This window comes from Ovis aries, chromosome 5 (assembly GCF_016772045.2).
Source record: "Ovis aries strain OAR_USU_Benz2616 breed Rambouillet chromosome 5, ARS-UI_Ramb_v3.0, whole genome shotgun sequence".
Lineage (NCBI taxonomy): Eukaryota > Metazoa > Chordata > Mammalia > Artiodactyla > Bovidae > Ovis > Ovis aries.
Window position 1 is genome coordinate 37,778,948 of NC_056058.1, and position 23,819 is coordinate 37,802,766.

A 23,819-nucleotide genomic window follows, 5' to 3' on the forward strand; every position below is an offset into this window, starting at 1 on the left:
AGAAGTGTCAGGGAAGAATAACTTTCCCTTTACCCTTTTATATTCAGTGACTGAGGGCATATGATTTCAACTCACAAAAGACAGATCTCATAGGAGAAAAAAAGGATATAATCCTGCTAAAAGTCTTATATGCATAGGAGTTCACAGAAGGCTTCCCAGGTGACACTAGTAGTAAAGAAGCCTCCTGCCAAAGTAGGAGATGTAAGAGGTGTGGGTTTGAACCCTGGGTCGGGAAGAATACCTGGAGAAGGAAATGGCAACCCACTCCAAAATTCTTGCCTGGAGTATCCCATGCACAGAAGAGCCTGAGGAGGGGAAGGGATATCGGCCATAGGGGAGCCAAGAGTTGGATATGACTGCAGTGACTCAGCACACATGCAAGAGTTCATGAAGAGAAGTGAAACTGCTGTGGCACCCAAGTTCATATTGCCTTACCCAGAGTAAAGCCAAACAAACCGCAATGTCAGAGAAAGGTTTATCGTAGGGTGAAGCAAGGAGAATGAGCAGCTTGTACTCAAAAGACCCAAATTCTCCAATGGCTTTAGGGAAGATTTTTAAAAAGATAACATTTAGGGTGAGGAATGTAGGGCACATGACTTTCTTCTGATTGGTTGGTGGTGAGGTAATAGGCTGATTTTCTAGAAATTTCAATCGATCTTCTGATTCTGACCAGTTTAGTGGTCTCAGAATATAGTTAAATTAAGGTCCCCTGGGTAGGGGGTGGGGAGGCTTGATTCTTACTGAATAGTCAGAGATATGTATCAGATTATTATATATACCCCTTGAGGAGGAATAAGGATCATTTTTAGGCTGAACTATTCAAGACCCAAATAATCACGATGGTGTGATCACTCACCTTGAGCCAGACATTCTGGAATGTGAAATCAAGTGGGCCTTAGAAAGCATTACTATGAACAAAGCTAGTGGAGGTGATGGAATTCCTGTTGAGCTATTTCAAATCCTGAAAGATGATGCTGTGAAAGTGCTGCACTCAATATGCCAGCAAATTTGGAAAACTCAGCAGGGGCCACAGGACTGGAAAAGGTCAGTTTTCATTCCAATCCCAAAGAAAGCAATGCCAAAGAATGCTCAAACTACCACACAATTGCACTCATCTCACATGCTAGTAAAGTAATGCTCAAAATTCTCCAAGCCAGGCTTCAGCAATACATGAACTGTGAACTTCCAGATGTTCAAGCTGGTTTTAGAAAAGGCAGAGGAACCAGAGATCAAATTGCCAACATCCGCTGGATCATGGAAAAAGCAAGAGAGTTCCAGAAAAACATCTATTTCTGCTTGATTGACTATGCCAAAGCCTTTGACTGTGTAGATCACAACAAACTGTGGAAAATTCTCCGAGATGGGAATACCACAGCACCTGACCTGTGTAAGTTAAGGGACTTACAGAAGGCGAGGTTCACAAAAAGAACAAGACCGGCACTTTACAGGAACAGATCACCTTTAATGAGGCGAGAAAGGGCAACAGTCAGATTAGTGAGCTGCTGTACTTATCCAAGAAAAGAGTAAGTATATATAGGCATGTATGTAGGGAACTAGGTGTAAGGAAGGTTGAGAATGCTTGCAAACGAGACTCTCAACCAGGGCTGAACATTCTTGCAAATGAGATGTTCAGCTAAGAATCCTCTGTTTGTTCCCGTGGGAAAAGAACATTTCTTGCACACAAGGATGTTTCTCTGACTCCTCAAGAGGAACAGACCCAGGGATAAAACGGATTCTAAGTTGATAAGGAAGTTCCCCAAAACAAAGTCTTAGCTGCAGTAAATAAGTTAAGGTAAAGGTTATCTCGCCCTGCGCCTGCGCACTGTATAGTCGCTGAATTATGGTGTTTGGCAACTTGCCCTGTAGATTGTTGTGCAAAAGATATAAAGTAAAGCAGCTGTAAGAAGTGAGGAGTTAAAATAAAAAGATTCAAACCACTCTGCAGTGTTGGTGTTTCATTCCGTCGCCAGCATCTGGCGCCCAGCGCAGGGCACGACTGAACCGAAACGGTAAGCACCCCGGGGCGAGATGCTGAAAGGGGGACTTCCGGGAAAAAGAAAAAAAGAGAGAGGAAAAAAAAAAAAAAACAAAAACCAAAAGGGTGAGCACCCTGGGATGAAACGCTGAAAGGGGCACTTTAGAGAAAAAGAAACATAAGAGAAAAATAACAAAAAAAAAAAGAGAAAAGAAAAAGAAAAAACTATGGGGAATTCCCCGTCTTTAAAGTCACAATATATGGAGCTGGTTAAGGGGCTCCTGCATTCTATAGGAATTAAAACGTCTACTCGCGGCTTGAGTGAGTTGTTCTGTCTTATAGAGCAGCATTGCTATTGGTTTCAATATCAAACAGAAGTACAGCTAAATTTGAAGGAATGGAAAGTGGTGCAGAAAGAGTTAAGAAGGCAACATCAAAAAGGACATGTGATTCCTTTAAGGCTGTGGACTCTATGTAGTGCTATAACGCAGGCTTTAAAATTAATGGCTGCTGAGAGTGAGGCCGCTTCATGTTATCTTGAGAAGGGGGCTTCACCTCGGCCTCCGCCCAAACCTCCGGATGATAGTAAAGATTCATCCACTGAAACAGATAGAGATGTGAGTTCTGGGGAGGATTCAGATTCTGTAGAGGCAATGACTACTGCCTTTTGAAAGGTTTTATTAAATAAAAAACGAACTTCCAAGGCTGTTAACCCTTCTGCACCACCTTACGCATCCCTATTTCCAGTAGCTGCCGACAAGGCTGAGGTAGGGAGAGAGAGTCAATGGTTTTGGAAGTACGGGACAAAGTATATTTTGGGAAATGCTTATTAATGACTTTCGTCCTTTAATGTCACTGATTATTGAAGATAAAGAGTTTGAAGGATTAGTGGATACAGGAGCAGATGTTTTGGTTATTTCTCTCCAGCAGTGGCCTAATGACTGGAAAAAAGAAAAAAGTCCTCTTGTTTTAACAGGCTTAGGATCTATAGCAGATGTGTGGAGAAGCGCTCAACCTTTGTCATGCCAATTGTCTAATGGAAAGAAAGTATCTATTTCTTTTTACATTGTTAATATACCTATTAATATCTGCGGAAGGGATCTCTTATTTTCTTTAGGAACAACACTCAGCATCTCGTTGGAAAACTTGTAGCCACTGCTCAGATTCCTCGAGCTCTCCCATTAAAATGGTTAACTGATGTCCCTAAATGGGTTGAGCCGTGGCCGCTTCCAAAAGTGAAGCTCGAGGCTTTAGAACAATTAGTAGAAGAACAGCTTCAATCTGGCCATATTGAACCTTCCACGTCTCCTTGGAATTTTCCTGTTTTTGTCATTAAGAAAAAATCTGGTAAATGGAAAATGTTGACTGATTTAAGGGAAGTTGACAAATGTATAGAACCTATGGGAGCTTTGCAACTAGGTCTCCCTTCTCCTGCCTTGATTCCACAGAATTGGTCTTTGATGGTTTTAGATTTGAAGGATTGTTTTTTTTACTATTCCTTTGCAAATAAAAGATAGAAATAAATTTGCTTTTACTATTCCAGTGTATAATCATGGGCAGTGTCAGGTAACCTTACTATATGGAGGGGAAATTTTACTTTGAATATTAATGATCCTAAAGGGCCATTTCAAGTTCATTTGCATATTAATAAATCTTACTCTGCTATAGCATGTGTAAAATTTCCTTATTCTTTATTGTATGGGCAATGGATTTGGAATGAAATTTTGGGAGTTGTATTATGTTCTGATTGTAGCTTGACTAAATGTATAAACCGTTCCTGGTGGGAAAATGTTGAAGATGGTCCATTCCAGTAATTACTCTTCGGTCATTGTGAAAGCACAGACTGAACTCTGGTTACCTGTTAATCTTACTCGACCTTGGTCAGACTCTTTTGCTGTCACTCATCTTGTGAATGCTGTACAAACTCTTCTCCATCGATCTCGAAGAATGCTTGGCATTGTCATCGCATCAATTCTCGCCATGGCTTCAGTAACAGCAACAGCAACTGTAGCAGGTCTTGCTTTGCATCAGGGCATACAGACTGCTGATTTTGTTAGGGAGTGGCATAAGGATGCTCATTTACTGTAGCAACAACAGCATGATTTGGACTCTCAATTGGCTACTGATGTATTGAATTTACAACACACTGTTTCCTGGTTAGGAGATCAAGTGACTGGGTTAGCTACAAAGAGTGTGTTAAAATGTGATTGGAACTCATCTTACCTGTGTGTAACCCCTGTTCCCTTTAATATGAGTGAGGGTTAAGAAAAAGTAAAAAGGCCTTTAGTGGGACACCAGAATTTAACTGCTGAAATTATGGAATTGGAACAAACTATATTGTCAACTTTTAGTAAGATGCTGCCTGATAGTCTTGGTTCTGATATACTAAAAAGTCTTCAAGAAGGATTAGATAACCTTAATCCTTTAGGGCATGTATCTACATTGTTAACAACATCCTTTGTGAATACTTTGTTAATTGTTGTTTTATGTTTTATTGCTTTTATAGTCTACAGGAGCTAACAAAAAGGGAAACAATTGAAAGAAGAAGCTTTGCGTATTCAAGCGCTTATTCAGCACCTATAAGAAAAGAAAGGGGGAGATGTAGGGAACTAGGTATAAGGAAGGAAGGTTGAGAAGTGCTTGCAAACGAGTGCTTCTCAACCAGGGCTGAACATTCTTGCAAATGAGATGTTCAGCTAAGAATCCTCTGTTTGTTCCCGTGGGAAAAGAACATTTCTTGCACACAAGGATGTTTCTCTGACTCCTCAAAAGGAACAGACCCAGGGACAAAATGGATTCTAAGTTGATAAGGAAGTTCCCCAAAACAAAGTCTTAGCTGCAGTAAATAAGTTAAGGTAAAGGTTATCTCGCCCTGCGCCTGCGCACTGTATAGTCGCTGAATTATGGTGTTTGGCAACTTGCCCTGTAGATTGTTGTGCAAAAGATATAAAGTAAAGCAGCTGTAAGAAGTGAGGAGTTAAAATAAAAAGATTCAAACCACTCTGCAGTGTTGGTGTTTCATTCCGTTGCCAGCACATGTATGTGGAAAGTCACTATCTTAAGGGAGCCTGTTCTTCTCCAAGGTTGTTTGGAGTAGTTATCTCTTAAACGTCTGGGGCAAGGAATTTTGGCAATCAACCAGATGCTGGACTAGCTGGGAGCTGGGCGCAATCAACCTTTTTTTTTTTTAAATGTTTATTTATTTCTTAATATAAATTTATTTATTTTAATTGGAGGCTAATTACTTTACAATATTGTATTGGTTCAGAGAAGAAAAAAGAAAAACGAATTAAGAGAAATGAGGAAAATCTCAGAGACCTCCAAGACAATGTTAAACTATAATCAATCTTAATGTCCATTTTTCTCTTCGGATGAAAGAGTTCTTTGTTTCTCATAGAAATGGTGATGAGGACATGGAGGGGAGTTTCAGTTTCAGGCCATGTAACTTTCCTTCAACCTGTCTCTTGAGAAATCTGTATGCAGGTCAGGAAGTAAAAGTTAGAACTGGACATGGAAAAACAGACTGGTTCCAAATAGGAAAAGGAGTATGTCAAGGCTGTATATTGTCACCCTGTTTATTTAACTATATGCAGAACACATCATGAGATATGCTGGGCTGGAAGAAGCACAAACTGGAATCAAGATTACTGGGAGAAATATCAATAACCTCAGATATGCAGATGACACCACCCTTACAGCAGAAATGAAGAAGAACTGAAGAGCCTTTTGATGAAAGTGAAAGCGGAGAGTGAAAAAGTTGACTTAAAGCTCAACATTCAGAAAACTAAGATCATGGCATCTGGTCCCATCACTTCATGGGAAATAAATGGGAAACAGTGAAAACAGTGTCAGATTTTATTTTTCTGGGCTCCAAAATCACTGCAGATGGTGACTGCAGCCATGAAATTAAAAGACGGTTATTCCTTGCAAGGAAAGTTATGACCAACCTAGTTCAGTTCAATTCAGTTCAGTCACTCAGTCATGTCCAATTCCTTGCGACCCCATGAACTGCAGCCCGCCAGGCCTCCCTGTCCATCACCAACTCCCAGAGTTCACCCAAACCCATGTCCATCGAGTCAGTGATGCCATCCGGCCATCTCATCCTCGGTCGTCCCCTTCTCTTCCTGCCCCCAATCCCTCCCAGCATCAGAGTCTTTTCCAATGAGTCAACTCTTCACATGAGGTGGCCAAAGTATTGGAGTTTCACCTCAACATCAGTCCTTCCAATGAACACCCAGGACTGATTTACTTTAGAATGGACTGGTTGGATCTCCTTGCAGTCCAAGGGACTCTCAAGAGTCTTCTCCAACACCACAGTTCAAAAGCATCAGTTCTCAGCTTTCTTCACAGTCCAACTCTCACATCCATACATGACCACAGGAAAAACCATAGCGTTGAGTAGATGAACTTTTGTTGGCAGATTAATGTCTCTGCTTTTTAATATGCTTTGTAGGTTGGTCATAACTTTCCTTCCAAGGAGTAAGCGTCTTTTAATTTCATGGCTGCAATCAACATCTACAGTGATTTTGGAGCCCAGAAAAATAAAGTCTGACACTGTTTCCACTGTTTCCCCATCTATCTGCCATGAAGTGATGGGACCAGATGCCATGATCTTAGTTTTCTGAATGTTGAGCTTTAAGCCAACTTTTTCACTCTCCTCTTTCACTTTCATCAAGAGGCTTTTGAGTTCCTCTTCACTTTCTGCCATAAAGGTGGTGTCATCTGCATATCTGAGGTAATTGATATTTCTCCTGGCAATCTTGATTCCAGTTTATGCTTCTTCCAGCCCAGCATTTCTCATGATGTACTCTGCATAGAAGTTAAATAAACAGGGTGACAATATACAGCCTTGGCATACTCCTTTTCCTATTTGGAACCAGTCTGTTGTTCCATGTCCAGTTCTAACTGTTGCTTCTTGACCTGCATATAGGTTTCTCAAGAGGAAGGTCAGGTGGTCTGGTATTCCCATCTCTTTCAGAATTTTCCACAGTTTATTGTGATCCACACAGTCAAAGGCTTTGGCATAGTCAATAAAGCAGAAATAGATGTTTTTCTGGAACTCTCTTGCTTTTTCCATGATCCAGCAGATGTTGGCACTTTGATCTCTGGTTCCTCTGCCTTTTCTAAAACCAGCTTGAATATCTGGAAGTTCATGGTTCACGTATTGCTGAATCCTGGCTTGGAGAATTTTGAGCATTACTTTACTAGCATGTGAGATGAGTGCAATTGTGTGGTAGTTTGAGCATTCTTTGGCATTGCCTTTCTTTGGGATTGGAATGAAAACTGACCTTTTCCAGTCCTGTGGCCACTGCTGAGTTTTCCAAATTTGCTGGCATATTGAGTGCAGCACTCTCACAGCATCATCTTTCAGGATTTGAAATAGCTCAACGGGAATTCCACCACCTCCACTAGCTTTATTCATAGTAATGCTTTCTAAGGCCCAGTTGACTTCAACCTAGACAGTATATTAAAAAGCAGAGACATTACTTTGCCAACAAAGGTCTGTCTAGTCAAGGCTATGGTTTTTCCAGTAGTCATGTATGGATGTGAGAGTTGGACTATAAAGAGAGCTGAGTTGATGCTTTTGAATTGTGGTGTTGGAAAAGACTCTTGAGAGTTCCTTGGACTGCAAGGAGATCCAACCAGTCCATCCTAAAGGAGATCAGTCCTGAGAGTTCATTGGAAGGACTGATGTTGAAGCTGAAACTCCAATACTCTGGCCACCTGATGCGAAAAGCTGACTCATTTGAAAAGACCCTGATGCTGGGAAAGATTGAAGTTGGGAAGAGAAAAGGAAGACAGAGGATGAAATGGTTGGATGGCATCACCGACTCAATGGACATGAGTTTGGGTAGACTCCAGGAGTTGGTGATGTACAGGGAGGCCTAGCGTGTTGCAGTCAAATGGGGTCACAAAGAGTCGGACATGACTGAGTGACTGAGCTGAACTGAACTGATTCTTTCTGCACTGCTTTCTGTTTTTTGCATTCCCTCACTCCCGCAATTAGCAACTGCTTGAATCTGCTCTTTGGAACTAAGGAAAGGGCTAGGAGACTATTCGGGGAGGTGGGACGTATGTGGTACAGATGGGCTTTTGCACCCAAGTAGGCCCCCCTAGCGGAGAAGGCAATGGCACCCCACTCCAGTACTCTTGCCTGGAAAATCCCATGGACGGAGGAGCCTGGTGGGCTACAGTCCATGGGGTCGCTAAGAGTCGGACATGACTGAGCGACTTCACTTTCACTTTTCACTCTCATGCGTTGGAGAAGGAAATGGCAACCCACTCCAGTGTTCTTGCCTTGAGAATCCCAGGGACGGGGGAGCCTGGTGGGCTGCCGTCTATGGGGTCGCACAGAGTCAGACACGACTGAAGTGACTTAGCAGTAGCAGCAGCAGGAGCACCCCCCGCCCCGCCCAGGGTCTTGCTCATTTTCAATCCCTGCTTTTCTTTGACCCTCCTCAATCCAAAAGGGGAACAGGTACAGGAGGAGAGAAGGAATAAAGTTTTAGACAGAGATGCAAATCTGACATAAATCATAAACTGGGCAGAGAACTCAGTTCCAAAACTGAAAGGTAAGGCTAGATTCAGGTGCATTTATATCCTAATAAAGGAATGGTTTTTCCAGTGGCCATGTATGGATGTGAGAGTTGGACTGTGAAGAAGGCTGAGCACCGAAGAATTGATGCTTTTGAACTGTGGTGTTGGAGAAGACTCTTGAGAGTCCCTTGGACTGCAAGGAGATCCAACCAGTCTATTCTAAAGGATATTAGTCCTGAGTGTTCTTTGGAAGGACTGATGCTAAAGCTGAAACTCCAATACTTTGGCCACCTCATGTGAAGAGTTGACTCATTGGAAAAGACTCTGATGCTTTTCAGAGGGATTGGGGGCAGGAGGAGTAAGGGACGACCGAGGATGAGATGGCTGGATGGCATCACCGACTTGATGGACGTGAGTTTGAGTGAACTCTGGGAGTTGGTGATGGACAGGGAGGCCTGCTGCTGCTGCTGCTGCTAAGTCGCTTCAGTCGTGTCCGACTCTGTGCGACCCCATAGACGGCAGCCCACCAGGCTCCCCCGTCCCTGGGATTCTCCAGGCAAGAACACTAGCGTGCTGCAATTCATGGGGTCACAAAGAGTTGGACACGACTGAGCGACTGAACTGAACTGAATAAAGGAAAGAGATTTTGGGGTAGAAAAAAACAATTTCTGGATAGGCGACTATGAACTATATGGGGGAACCAATGTTAGATAATGATTATTTTAGTACTCCTTGTTTCTGCAAACATTAACATCTGAGGTGCTGACTCTCTCTGTGTGAATGAGTGGCTCTCCTCTTCTAGCACAGAGGAAGCAAGTACAGCCTTCTCTGAAGCAATACATGCCTTGCTCTTAGGCCAGAAAAGAGCAGAGGACTCTTCTGTATCTGAGTGATTCCCAAGTGCCTTCAGGTCAAAATTATCTTTCGGCCAAAGTGGCATATTTGGGGGTGGCATATTCTGGTCTCTGCCAGCGGTAATAAGAGCCACACAAAGAAGGGGAAATTCAATAATCTTTTTTACATTTTACTTAATGTAAAGAGTTTAAGTTAAACTCGTCACCTTTCCAGGAACAAACAAAACAAAACCTCGAAAACCCCATGTGGAAATTTCATTTCTTTGGAAAGGAAACCGCATTGCTCCTGCTGATGTGATTTCCCAGATCGCAACCGGGCAGCTTCAGTAGCGGGTGGGGCAGAGTGAGCCTTTTAGGCAAGCTTCCCCCACTTGCCTGTCACTCCTTACGGTTAAAGGGGTTCTGCCACCCCCTCGCTCGCTCCCTGCAACCAGCAGAGGTTGAGGACTGGTCCGCCTTCTCCCTCCGCAGCAACGAGAAGTGAGGGAATACGTTCTTTTCCGGTCCTTTCCTGTCTGTCCCGGAGTTCACCGCCGCTTGGCCCCCACCCTACGCCCATGACTATTGTAGCCGATGGCCCCAGCCTTTGCGCAGGAGGAACCAAAACAGAGGGGCTGCTGGGGCCCAGCCCTCTACAGGCCCTCTGGCGAAGTTCCGGTTCCCCTCTAGGAGGTTGGGAGGACCGAGTCTCACTCGTTCTGGCGGCTCTGCTGACCCACAGAGTTAGATTCTGTTCGGGAGCTCTAGTTCACGATGCTTCAAAATTAAACCGAAAACCGGTGGTGGCTGTAGACCTTCAGGAGTGAATTGAAATTCCTGCAGACTGAAAACAAGCATCTTCTGAGCTCCCCAGTCTTGGCCTGGAACAAAAAAGTCTTGTATATGTATAAATCCCATTCGCCAAACAGAGGTATTAAGGGGTCCTTGGAGACATGGCTGATTGGGGAGGGAGTGAACCTGACATGCCTGGGCCAGGCAAGAGGAATGAGGGGTCAGCTTGAAGAGGCTGCCTTTGGGCAAATTGATTTGCGCTTCAGTGAGAATTATGACTACAGTGAACCAAACACAATGCACCACGAAATACTCAACACCTTGAAACTGAGCCCAACTGTGTTATGCTCCCTTCCCCCACCCCAGGTCACATGGCTCTGATAGCAGACAGGGCTTCCATTCAGGGATCCCACAGACATAGCAAACAGAGGAGCAATTCTTAACTGGCTGTCTCCCCAGGGCTCATAGAAGAGGGAGCAGATATTCTCATTTCCTTGGGTTTTTCCCCTAAAGTGGTCTATTTGCATACTTCAAAAGTTACTTCCTGAAGGTCTGGTAGCTTGCATCTAGTGGCTGACTGTAATCCTCCAGGAAGACAAGGGAAGTGTGGGAATATTACCCTTGCCTTCTTTCTCTAGCCTACACCAAGTCACCAGTGTCTCCATTGAAGGAGCTTATACACATGTCTGCTGCCTGAAGGAAGGGCCTATGGATCAACGGGCTCTGATAGACAACAGGGCATGCATTCAGGAGTCCCATAGGACTGTGGTCCAAAAGAAGTTCTTAAGGGGCTTAGGAGCAACCATCCCATGGTTATACAACCCAGCTCAACACAGAGGGAGCAGGTAAAAAGTCCTACCTCCCAATTTCTTTCTTAGAAGGGCATAGCATTATATGTTCCCAGATGCTAACTGAAGGTCTTGCTTCTAACCCATCTGTGTCTGAGTGCTAACTGTGATTCTCCCATTTAGGACACTGATAGGTAACGGCAAGCCCACAGTTACTGGGAGCCACTAAGAAAAAAGGTCACTTGACCAATCATAAAGGTTTGAGACATAACCAGGAGCATATTCTAGGCTGATTGATGAGGTTCATCTCTTATATAAGACCATTCTGTCAAAACTAGGGGAGAGGGTAACTTAATCTACAAATATTGCACAATAAAAAATTTAAGAAAGAAGTGTTAGCTGAGTTGCATTTAATTATATATGACAATTGAAATAAGATATATTAAACACAGTTTCAGAGATTCAACTAGTGTTAGCCCACATCAAATAATAAATGAACAAAAGTCCTTTATAAATCCCTGTAGCTTAAATATCAGAAAAATTATTTTCATCTTATATAAACTGCAGAATGCTGTCCTGTGCCATCCAAACTAAGTAAGGAGTAAATCCATGAATAAGAAATAGTGATAAACAAAACTAGACACTACTGTCGACTTAAAAAATATTCACAACCTAAAAGTTGAGAGTTATGTTTTATTCAGTGGGAGTTTTTAGGACTTTAAGCCCAGGAGTCAACATCTCAAATAACCCTGAGAGAACTGCTCGGAGGAGGTGAGGGAAGGAACCAGGTTACATAGAAGTTTTGCAACAAAGGGCAGGTGGTTAGAACATTAAAAAATTATTGTTAATTAAAGAAAACCAGATAACCCAAGTTAAGGAATTGAGCACTTTTCTATGAATGGGAAGATGCAAGAATCCGGGCTCACTGAAATCATTCCTTTCATATGCATCTCAGCTATTGCAGCCAGTGTCCTGTGTTTTTCACACTCTGGGCTCCCTTGGGCCTCTCCTTAGGGAACTGCTGCAGTTTGATGGCTGCTTGATTGCAGGTATTCTTCTCTCTCTATTGACAAGAGCTTGAGGGCTACCATCACCACGAAACCCATGCATTCTGCTAATCCCACCAACAGGTGCTATCCTTCCCATCCTGCAAGTCACAGCATAGGATCTCTGCTGATCCAAAGTAGAGAGTTTCAGTCATCTTTCACCTTTAAGTCCTACTATAAGAATAGCCACACAGAAAGTCAATGGCCAGGAGAAGGCCAGGAGTCAGGGTAAAATTTCGGGGGCATAAATAAATATTGCTGAAAATCAGTGGTTTTCATAGGCAGATAGCTGTGTTTCAAGTCAACCAGAAAGACTCTGCATGAGGGTCAAAGCAGAGTGGAGTCAAACATCCAATATTGTTGTTGTTTAGTTGTGTCTGAATCTTTTGCAACCCCATGAACTGTAGCCCACCAGGCTCCACTGTCCAGGGAATTTTCCAGGCAAGAATACTGGAGTGGGTTGCTATTTCCTTCTTCAGGGGATATTCCTGACCCAGGGATCTACTATACAGCAGGTGGATTCTTAACACCTGAGCCACGGGGGAAGCCCCCAAACATCCAATGGCGGGCAGGTAATTCAAGAAAAAATGAAGAGGTCAAGTTGTGCTTCTTGAACTTTACATAAAGCATAATATCATAAGTGCCGTATGGAACCCAACAATATGGTGCAGGAGATCGACCAGGTGCAGGCAGAAAGTGTGGGTAGGAGCAGTATAGAAATAAGTGCTGGTGTTTGTGCATGACAAATAGCTGAGAGGAGGTGTGCAAATGACTGTGACAGTCTCTCTAGTGTTCAAATTAAGAGGCTATCTGGTACCTCCATGGACTTCAAAAGCATTGTGTCCAAAATAGCTTAAGCTGGGCTTAAAGGATGGCCAGGAGTTGCCTGGGAGATGAAAGGAGAAGCTCACTGGACCCAGCTGCAGGCCAGCTTCTCCACCCTGGCCTGAGAAAAATCTCAGAGACTGCTTTCCCTTCTTACCTACCCTACTCTTTCCCTTCTTTTCATCTGTGTTTATGGGGGAGGGGAGATGGCTCAAGATGTCTTGCCAGCCAAATGAGAAAACACTGCACAATGACCTCATCAGGAAAGGACTCATTACTGCTTGGTTTTAGGCAAGAGCTGGAAAAAAGTTAGCTTCACCAAGGACTTTCAACAACTGACCTTGATTCTGCATTGATGGCAGCTCCATATGCAATAACTGATTTCAGTTTTGTTCAGCCTCCAAGCTTAAGATGTACAAGAGATCACTCAGTTGCTGAAAAGTAGGCATGACAAACACTTCTGGTAGTTTATTGTTGGGTACTGTAATCTTCCTACAGCCCAATCAATGGCTACTATGCTGTTTTGCATCCTTACTGCACAAAATTAGGACTACATCTATGTGACTGAATTTCCTGTCTGTATAATATATGAATTGAGCCTCTCCGTTGTGATTTTTTTCCTTTTTATAAGAGTGACATGGAGCAGTCACTTTGAAAAAGTGAAAAAAGTGAAATGTTATTTGCTCGGGTGTGTCTAACTCTTTGTGACCCCGTGGACTGTAGCCCACCAGGCTCTTCTGTCCATGGAATTCTCCATGGCAAAGTACTGGAGTGGGAAGCCATTCCCTTCTCCAGGGTATCTTCCAAACCCAGAAGTCGAATCCTAATCTTCTGCATCGCAGGCAGATTCTTTACCATCTGAGCCACCAGGGAAACCCAATCAGTATAAGAGGTCTGCCCAAAGTATGGGTCATTCAACCAGCCCAAAAGTCTGAAGGTGGCACTCTGTGGTGAACAAGATGTCCTGGCAATCCAAGGGGAGAGATTATGGTAAGAGATGACAAAACACAGGAATAGAGGGGTTGGGGGAAGTGGCTTTGAAAGGGTAAGTTCCAGGTTCTCAGGTATTGGGTTTTTGTTTTTTTCATTTTAGGCAATTAATTTATGGTTTTAGTTACCCACAAGAGAGTTTCTGCATGATTCCTAAGAACCCAATGCAACTAAGACAGATGTTATCCATGAATAACTATTGCAATGTGGGAGAGAGTTCAGTGCAAGCTGAGTCCATCTAGTGTAGATGTAGCTGCATGTTTTAAAGTGAGGATGAGAAAGGGGAGGAAAATCCAGGGGAGTGAAAATAGAAAAAGAGAGGGAGGAAGGGTTAGTCTATGTGACAGGGTTTGATGTTTATTGAAGCTATAGAGACCCTCCTATAGAGACTGAGAGACAGGGGCTCTATCTCTGAGTGTTGGCTGGAACAAAGAGTAAATTCTTTTGGTAGCCTTGAGCTTTCCAGGGAGGAACCTAAAGGGCTAGGTCATCCCAGGGACATAGCTTTGAGTTGTTAGAAACCATGCTAAAGTTTGTTCAAGTCTCTTAATGTGGTTGGTGAGCAACATTATGCTGAGAGTTTGCAGTCCTTATGGGCCAAGTTTGAGGTCTAGCTTACAGCTGGTCTCAGATGTGTCTGAGTTTGGTCAAAGGGGGAAATTTTGCATGTCCTTCTTTTTCGAAGAAGAAGAGAAATTCTGAACAATATAAGTCTATATATATATATATATATATATATATATATTTTGCTTCATTGATGTTTTGGTTATTAAGTACCAGTTAAGCCATCTGTTAGACTTGGTAGTAGAAGATATTTGCTGGTGATGTGAGCAGTAAGGCATTTAATGAAGTTCTAATCTATGAAAACAAAAAGAACAAGATTAGTGGGAGGATCAGACTATATACCCAGTTTCTGAGTTCACAGTATAGCTAGTCAAAAAGATTTGTAGCTGCTGGGCAACATCAGAAATAATATTAAGGCAGGGAATCTTTGTTTCCTAGGCAGATTACTTAAAAGGCAAAGAAAAACTTTGTATAATTTCTTAAGAACAAACCAACAATTTAAAAAAACTTTGTTATTTTAATAGAGGAAAGCCAAACTCTAGCTTTGTATCAGTTATGATATTAAAGATCATCAAAAAACACTTCTAAATAAGGCCATACAATCTTAGTCAGCTTGGGCCATGAGAGATAAGATTCCTTTTTCACAGGCCTTCTCAACTTTCCATTATCTGTTCAGATTTTGGTCCTATACTTTCCACTTTCTCATTGTGGAACAATCAGTCATTTCAGTTTAGAATAAAATTACTCTTTTTTTCTTAATTAAACATATCCTACATTCCTTGCATACCTTTCATGTAGAATTGTTTCTCTTTACTCTTATTGTTTCTAGTAGTTTTGTTTATATATATTGATTATAATTTTTAGTCATTAGTTCCCAGGTGGTGTAAAGGTAAACAATCCATCTGCCAATGCAGGAGATGCAAGAAACACAAGTTTGATTCCTGAGTCAGGATGATCCCCCAGAGTAGGAAGCGACAACCCACTCCAGTATTTTTGCCTGGAGAATTCCATGGACAGAGGAGCCTGGCAGTTCACAGATCACAGGGTCGCCAAGAGTCAAACATGACCGAGTGACTGAGCACACACATAACCTTTACAGGGAAAATCAGGAAGTAGACAATTGTAAAGTGTCATATATTGGCATTCTGCAGCAGACCAGTAAATTTAGCAAGCATGTGCCTTGTGCTCAGTCGTGTCTGACTCTGTGTGACCCAATGAGCTGTAGCTCCTCTGTCAGTGGGATTTTCCAGGCAAGAATACTGGGGTGGATTACCATTTCCTTCTCCATTTGTAAACATAACATCTCACAATTTTTATAGGTATATGTTTCCTTATAGAATAATTATTTTAGTGTGGCAAAAAGAACATGTTTATTAACAGACCAGATAGCCTTAGCCTTTTGTACCATATAAAGAAGCCAAAAGAATATAAATTTAAATTTATGCTTAATACTGAATGTCAATATTTTATCTTATAAATAATCTATCTATTTAATGAATATCTGTTAATTTAATTTGGCATAATTCTAAAGTTGCAAGTTACAAAAGAGATTTTGGAAACTACTTTTAAGTAAACATTTTATAAAATGTAATTATTGTTGAAAAAATTGGTCAGAATAATAACTCAGTTTGGTTAAAATAAAATTTATAGTTTATATAATCCTCTACATCTAGTAAGTAGGTCTTCTGCATCTAATAAGCTTATTTGATTAGTCAACTCAAGTAGAATAAAAATGTATGACTATTACATTTAAATCTAACAATTAAGAAGACATACTTAAAAAAATTAAACCTATTGTATAATATCAAACTAGACTTATTTATCAAAGATTTACCTAAATCAAGTGAACTTGATAAATATTTCTAAATTTCTGGGAGTTTTAAATTTCTATAAGCATTCATTTTTATCTAAGTCAATCAAATAGACTTTCTTTAAAGGATCTTATAATATTAACTTGGTAATACCATCTGCAGGGAGGAAAATACCACATATACACAACATTCATGCATAAACATACAGACAGATGCAAATAGGAATCTTATGACTTCCATTCTAAAATTTTAGCTGTGGACATAAAACTCAGGATTTTATGTAAGAGTTGGTGCTGCTCACTTTATATTTTTATCAGAACTGTATTCATGGCAGATGGAACACGTTAAAGTTACCTGCTCAATACGGGGACTAAAATGCTTTGCCATATTTCTGGAGGGAGACTTTTAAGATTTTATTTTGCCCTGATATATAATCTTGCAGAGGCTGTGGGCTAAATTTGGAGTGAGGGTCTGAGGAGACTGTAAATGGCAATCTAGCTATGTTCAAATCCCATATAAATGGATAAAATATTTGCTTTGTTCCAATTAGTTCCTTTTACTTTTTCAGTCTCAGGTAGCTTTTTGGGTCTGTGGTCTCTTGAGAACCTCTGGTGGGGGAGCAGGGCCTAAAGTTTGACAGACCACAGGAAAAGTGAGAAGCTGGAGTGGGAAGAAAAGTTCTAGTGGGTGAAGAGAGGAATATAGGAGGTAGGAGTTTCAATAGAAACAAATCAAAAGATTTAAAGGAGCCAAAAGGAAAACTTGAGGTGATAAAAGGATGAAGGAGTAAAGGGGAAGGGAAAGGATACATCTCAGATGAGATGGTTTGGGGGAGATATTAAGTTTCCCAAAGAAGCCACTGAATTTCAAATTGTCTTTAGTAAAGTCCGTCCACAGGAAAGGACATGAATAGAATGAATGTCACTGTGGTGAAGCATATAGGCTGCAAGAGCTTGAAAAGATGGAATTTCAGCTGGCTGAAAATCTCCCAAGTTCTTAACTGGTGGTAGTTTTTAGACAAAGAAACCTGCCTTTAACCCAGGCTTCCTGTCTTATAAACAGAGAAGTCTGGGACTCTAACCTGATCTCTTCTGACTGGGATTCTGACTCAGCTTGTAAAGTATATTCAGAATCTTAAGTCAAAATTTATCATTATCAGCTTTGACAGACATTGTTGTTTCTTCTTTTTTCTTTTTCTTTTTTTTTTTTTTTTTTTGAGCACTGGATCAGGAGTTGGACTCGCCAATGGATTCCCAATCAGTAAGTCAGGAGTGAAGACAAAGACTTCAAAACTGTGCATCTGGGGTCCTGAGTGAGTGGTCCAGTAGTCAAATGATGTATTTGATTCTTTCCAAGTTGTGACACCAGATAATTGTCAAAGATAAAACTGGGTCCTAGCTAAGATGATAAACAGGTTTTATTGATTAATACATTATTGAAATAGGGAAGAGTCCAGGGTAAACTGAGTTCAACTATGACTTGAGCAGAGGTGACTGGGTGTTTGAAAGGGAGGATGAGGGAGTAGGGAGTGCAGTAAGCAGGGGATTAAGCAGAGTCAGTGTCCATTGAACCACTGTTTACCATGACATGTCATGTTCCCAAGACATGGAAGCAACCTAAATGTCCATTGACAGATGAATGGATAAAGAAGATGTGGTGCATATATACAATGGAATACTACTCAGCCATTAAAAAGAATGAAATGACGACATCTGCAGCAGGATGGATGGACCTGGAGATTATCAGCTAAGCGAAGTAAGCCAAAGAAAGGCAAATATCATGACATCACTTATATGTGGAATCTAAAAAAATGGTACAGATGAGCCTATTTACAAACAGAAACAGACTCATAGACTTAGAGAATGAACTTTTGGTTACCAGCGAGGAAAGATGAGGGTGGGGATAGATTGGGAGTTTGGAATTGAAATATATACACTGCTATATTTAAAATAGATAACCAACAAGGACCTACTGAATAGCATTGGGAAGTTCAATATTGTGTAGTAACCTAAATATGAAAAGAATTTGAAAAACAATAGATATATTATGTTGTTGTTATTGTTTAGTTACTGAGTTGTGTCTGATTCTTGGGACCTCATGGACTGAAGCCCACCAGGCTCCTTAGTCCATGGGATTTCCCAGGCAAGAATACTGGAGTAGGTTGCCATTTCCTTCTCGAGGGGATCTTCCCAACCCAGGGATTAAACGTGCTTCTCCTGCATTGGCAGGCAATTCTTTACCACTGAGCTACCAGGGAAGCCCAGATACATGTATATGTAAAATTAAATCACTACTGTACACTTGAAACAAACACAACATTGTTAATCAACTATACTCCAATATAAAATAAAGATTTAAATTAAGAAAAATGGAAATTTACAAGAATTTCCACTTGTGGAAACTGGCTCCTACCCTTCTATACAGACTACGAGACCAGGATACATCTTCAAGTGTTGACTGGCAGTAAACTGTTTTTTTAGCCTTGAGTTTTTTCAAGCAGGAGCTGTAACAGGGCCTAGGTCATCCCAGGGACACAGCCTTGAGTTGTTAGAAATGATGCTCAAGTTTGCTCAAGGCTCTTAGGTTAGGTGTTAGATGGAATCATTTGTGCTGGGAGACTACAAGGTTGAAGACTAGTTAAGATTAGGGCTCAGAAGAACCTGAGTTTGGTCAAGGAGTCTTTGTCAGTATTTCATATGAATAAGAGAAAAATTAATGTCATGCAGAGTACATCATGAGAAATGCTGGGCTGGAGGAAGCACAAGCTGGAATCAAGATTGCTGGAAGAAATATCAATAACCTTAGATATGCAGATGACACCACCCTTATGGCAGAAAGTGAAGAGGAACTAAAAAGCCTCTTGATGAAAGTGAAAGAGAAGAGTGAAAAAGTTGGCTTAAAGCTCAACATTCAGAAAACTAAGATCATGGCATCTGGTTCCATCACTTCATGGCAAATAGATGGGGGAACAGTGGAAACAGCATCAGACTTTATTTTTCTGGGCTCCAAAATCACTGCAGATGGTGACTGCAGTCATGAAATTAAAAGATGCTTACTCTTTGGAAGGAAAGTTATGACCAACCTAGATAGCATATTGAAAAGCAGAGATATTACTTTGCCAACAAAGGTCCATCTAGTCAAGGCTATGGTTTTTCCAGTGGTCATGTCTGGATGTGAGAGTTGGACTGTGAAGAAAGCTGAGTGCCGACGAATTGATGCTTTTGAACTGTGGTGTTGGAGAAGACTCTTGAGAGTCCCTTGGACTGCAAGGAGATCCAACCAGTCCATCCTAAAGGAGATCAGTCCTGGGTGTTCATGGGAAGGACTGATGCTAAAGCTGAAACTTCAATACTTTGGCCACCTCATGCGAAGAGTTGACTCATTGGAAAAGACTCTGATGCTGGGAGGGATTGGGGGCAGGAGGAGAAAGGGATGACCGAGGATGAGATGGCTGGATGGCATCACCAACTCAGTGGACATGAGTTTGAGTAAACTCCAGGAGTTGGTGAGGGATAGGGAGGCCTGGAGTGCTGCAATTCAGGGGGTTGCAGAGAGTCGGACATGACTGAGCAACTGAACTGAACTGAACTGAGTGTGGTAGTCAGATTTGGAATATGAGTGCTAATGAACATCTTGCCCTCCTAAATCCCAATTGCTTTTCTAAATAAATATGGAAAGCAAAACACAGAAGTCATAGATATAACTGCAGGCCACAAGAGCTGTTAGTGAAACCCAAGATGTTGTCAGAGTCAAACCACTGCAGACCTAGGCAAGTGGAAGCTTAGGGACCTTGTCTCCTGAGGGCATCCTTCTGAACTTTCTCACCTTAGGACAGCGATTAGGATCAGGTTGTAGGGCTTAAATCAAGCCAGAATGATGCAGTGTGCCTGGTGATAGAGACATGATTCCTGAAGAACTTCAAGAGGAGGCAGGACTTGTTTTGGAAGATGGACTCAGTTCAGGGGGCCAGAGGAATCAGAGGATCTAGGAACACTTCGGTGAGTGGCAGAGGTGAGGGTTGATTCTCTATGGGTCCCAAAGGGAGTAGGAAATAGAAAGCCAAGAACTGAGAAGGCTATGGGAGTGGGTTGAGTTAAGGGATTGTTATCTAGAAACAAAATAGTCAGCTCAGGGGACAGTGTTGAAGGAGAGGTCAAAAATGCATCTCTTAGGAGGAAAGGAAATGGCAGTCCACTCCAGCACTCTTGCCTGAAAAATCCTGTGGATGGAGGAGCCTGATAGGCTACAGTCCATGGGGTCGCAAAGAGTTGGACACAACTGAGCAACTTCACTTTCACTTTCACTTTCACTTTAGGAGGAAAGGAGAGAGAGACACAGCCAGAGAGAAGCCTGGCTACACACACACACACACACACACACACACACACACACACACACACTTCACACATAAAGGTATTTGTGTGCATGTGTGTGTGTGCGTGTGTGTGTAGTAAAAAAAGAGATGGAGTGGGAGAGAGATTGATTTTGTAAACTTCTATGCAGTTTATTCTCTCTTTATTTGGCCAATAAACTGAGTCACTCACAGGTAAAACCTGACTTCACACCCCAGATTTGGTTGGAACTAAGAAGTTCCTTTGTCTATTGAAGTAATGCAGACTCATGTTTAAAGATTAAAATTGAACAAACAAACAAACAAACAAAAAAAAAACAATAATACTTCAACCTCCCTCCCTTCTTCATCCTTTCCCTAGTCATTCCAGTCTTATTGCCAGAAGGAGAACTCACTGACTTTGGGGTTTGGTTTTCCTGTAATTACTTCCTTATGTGTAAATTTTATCACCAGTCCCTGTCTATTGACTCTCTGGTCAGAGGGCTCAAGATTAAGTCATTTATACTACTCTCTACCTCCTCACCACTCTTCCCCCATGACTATTACAGGTTCATTTTCTCCCATATATATATATATATATATATATATATACATCTACATTTTTGAACAATCATCTTTCAACTAAGGAAGTGAAAGAAGATCTTCAGGAATGACGGAAATCAGAAAAATTATTCTATTGAAAGACATTTATGGAAATAAAATACTGGAGGGTATTTCAAGCAAAATGAACCTAAGGAAAGATAAAGTAGATGAAATATGTAACATAAGGAAGAGTGGTGTGCAGCAAAATTGCCAAAAGTAATGAGTATTATTTTAACTGTGGCTAATGAAAGTGAAAGTGGAGAGTGAAAAAGTTGGCTTAAAGCTCAACATTCAGAAAATGAAGATCATGGCATCCGGTCCCATCACTTCATGGGAAATAGATGGGAAAGAGTGGAAACAGTGTCAGACTTTATTTTTTGGGGGGCTCCAAAATCACTGCAGATGGTGACTACAGCCATGAAATTAAAAGACGCTTACTCCTTGGAAGAAAAGTTATGACCAACCTAGATAGCATATTCAAAAGCAGAGACATTACTTTGCCGACTAAGGTCTGTCTAGTCAAGGCTATGGTTTTTCCAGTAGTCATGTATGGATGTGAATTGGACTGTGAAGAAAGCTGAGTGCTGAAGAATTGATGCTTTTGAACTGTGGTGTTGCAGAAGACTCTTGAGAGTCCCTTGGACTGCAAGGAGGTCCAACCAGTCCATTCTGAAGGAGATCAGCCCTGGGATTTCTTTAGAAGGAATGATGCTAAAGCTGAAGCTCCAGTACTTTGGCCACCTCATGCGAAGAGTTGACTCATTGGAAAAGACTTTGATGATGGGAGGGATTGGGGGCAGGAGGAGAAGGGGACGACAGAGGATGAGATGGCTGGATGGCATCATGGACTCGATGGACGTGAGTTTGAGTGAACTCTGGGAGTTGGTGATGGACAGGGAGGCTTGGCATGCTGTGATTCATGGGGTCGCAAAGAGTTGGACACGACTGAGCGACTGAACTGAACTGAACTGAATGTACTTGTGATTTTTAATGTAATTTTAAGAAAATAGTTCTTAACATAGAAGAAGGACAAAATGTATTTAAAAACATCTGAAACTAAACTTCCAGATTATTTCAATTAACCTTGGGAGTTTGGAGGGAGATGAGTAGAAAGAAAGGGAAGACAAGTAAAAACATGTTTAATATTTTGTCTCATTGAGAAGTGACCAGCACTTCTAGAAACACTGAGGAAAAAAAATACTCTTTTACATTTTTAAGAGTAATTACAAATAGAAATAGGTTACAGAACTTTAAAACCACTAGAGGGGGCACAAAGAAAGAAAATTGTACAACCCAACTGCTAGGAAACAAATATGCAAGAAGAAATTGTTTCATAGGAACATAAAATAAGAAGACAAGAGTAAAAGTCAAAGCAAATTAGTAACCACAATAAATGTGACAGATTAAGTTCTCCTATTAAAATAAAGAGGTTTTATCATGTGGGAAACATTTTACCCATTGTTTGTGTTCTAACTTTATTTATAGTATCATTCATCTTAGAGAGATATAAAATTTTAATGTAGATAAACCTACTAATGATTTATTTTATAGTTTCTGGGGTCTGTTTCATGGCTTTGAATATAAATATGATTTTAAAGGCATAAATATTTAAATAGAAAAGAAAATGTATTTCTTGTGGATGATAAAGTTGTCTACCTATAAAACCCAAGAGAACCCACTGAAAAATTATTTGAACCAATCAGAGGGCTTTAAAAGGTGATCAGGTGCAAGATATGATCAAGAAGACAATGATTCTTCTTCATACACTAGCAATAAGGAATGACACTTAAAAAAAAATTCTCTTTCACAGTAGCCACACAATCCATGAAATAAAGTCTAGGGAAAAAAATCTTAACTATATACCTGAAGAAGAAAACTAAAAGACTATATTGAAGAACAGAAAGTGGACAATATTCTTGGATGAGAGATTAACTTAAAGATGTCAGTTATTCCAATCCAAATCTCAAGATGTTTACTTTGAAAAATAGTAGAGATGATTCTAAAGTTCATATGGAGGAGCAAATAGAAAAATGTATCTCAGATACTATAGAAAAGGAAGTATAATCAGAAGTGAGATGCCCTTCAGATATCAAAATGTTATTAAAAGTGTGTTTCTGACATAAAAAGAGATTAAGTAGGTCAATAGAGGGGCTTCCTTGATAACTCAGCTGGTAAAGAATCCACTGTAATGCAGGAGACTCTAGTTTGATTCCTGGTTTGGGAAGATCCGCTGGAGAAAGGATAAGCTACCCACTCCAGTATTCTTGGGCTTCCCTGGTGGCTCAGATGGTGAAGAATCTGCCCGCAATGCAGGCTAGTCCATGGTGTTGCAAAGAGTGGGACATGATTGAGCGACTAAGCAAAGTACAGCACAGGTCAATAGAATAAAACTGAGGCTCTAGCAACAGACCCAATATTGTATGGAAATACAGTAATTAATAAAGATGTCACTTCAATCATGGGAGAAACTGATTTTTTTCTAACAAATTATATGCCATTTGCTTCCCACTGAAAATTTTATGTTCCTAACCACACACGTGATGATTACAAATGAAACAAAACCTATAAAATTATTAGAAAATACTAGAAATATTTGTATCATGTGTTTGTCATTTAAAATTACATTTATGTTCAAAACATGAAGCAGACCCCAGAAGTTATAAAATGTTGATATACTTACCTACATTAACTTTTACAGCCATGAAAAGGAACAAAATTGGGTCAT

General features: G+C 41.0%; 1 protein-coding gene across 1 annotated transcript in view; it reads left to right on the top strand.

Moving 5' to 3' along the window:
* Positions 1-1,601: 1,601 nt before the first annotated feature.
* The window catches only part of BTNL9 (butyrophilin like 9), a 53,578-nt gene continuing 31,360 nt past the window's right edge, over positions 1,602-23,819 (top strand). Inside the window, exon 1 of the mRNA XM_042250395.2 lies at positions 1,602-2,009. The gene's annotated coding sequence lies outside the window, so the exon portion shown is untranslated. The remainder of the gene's footprint in view (positions 2,010-23,819) is intronic.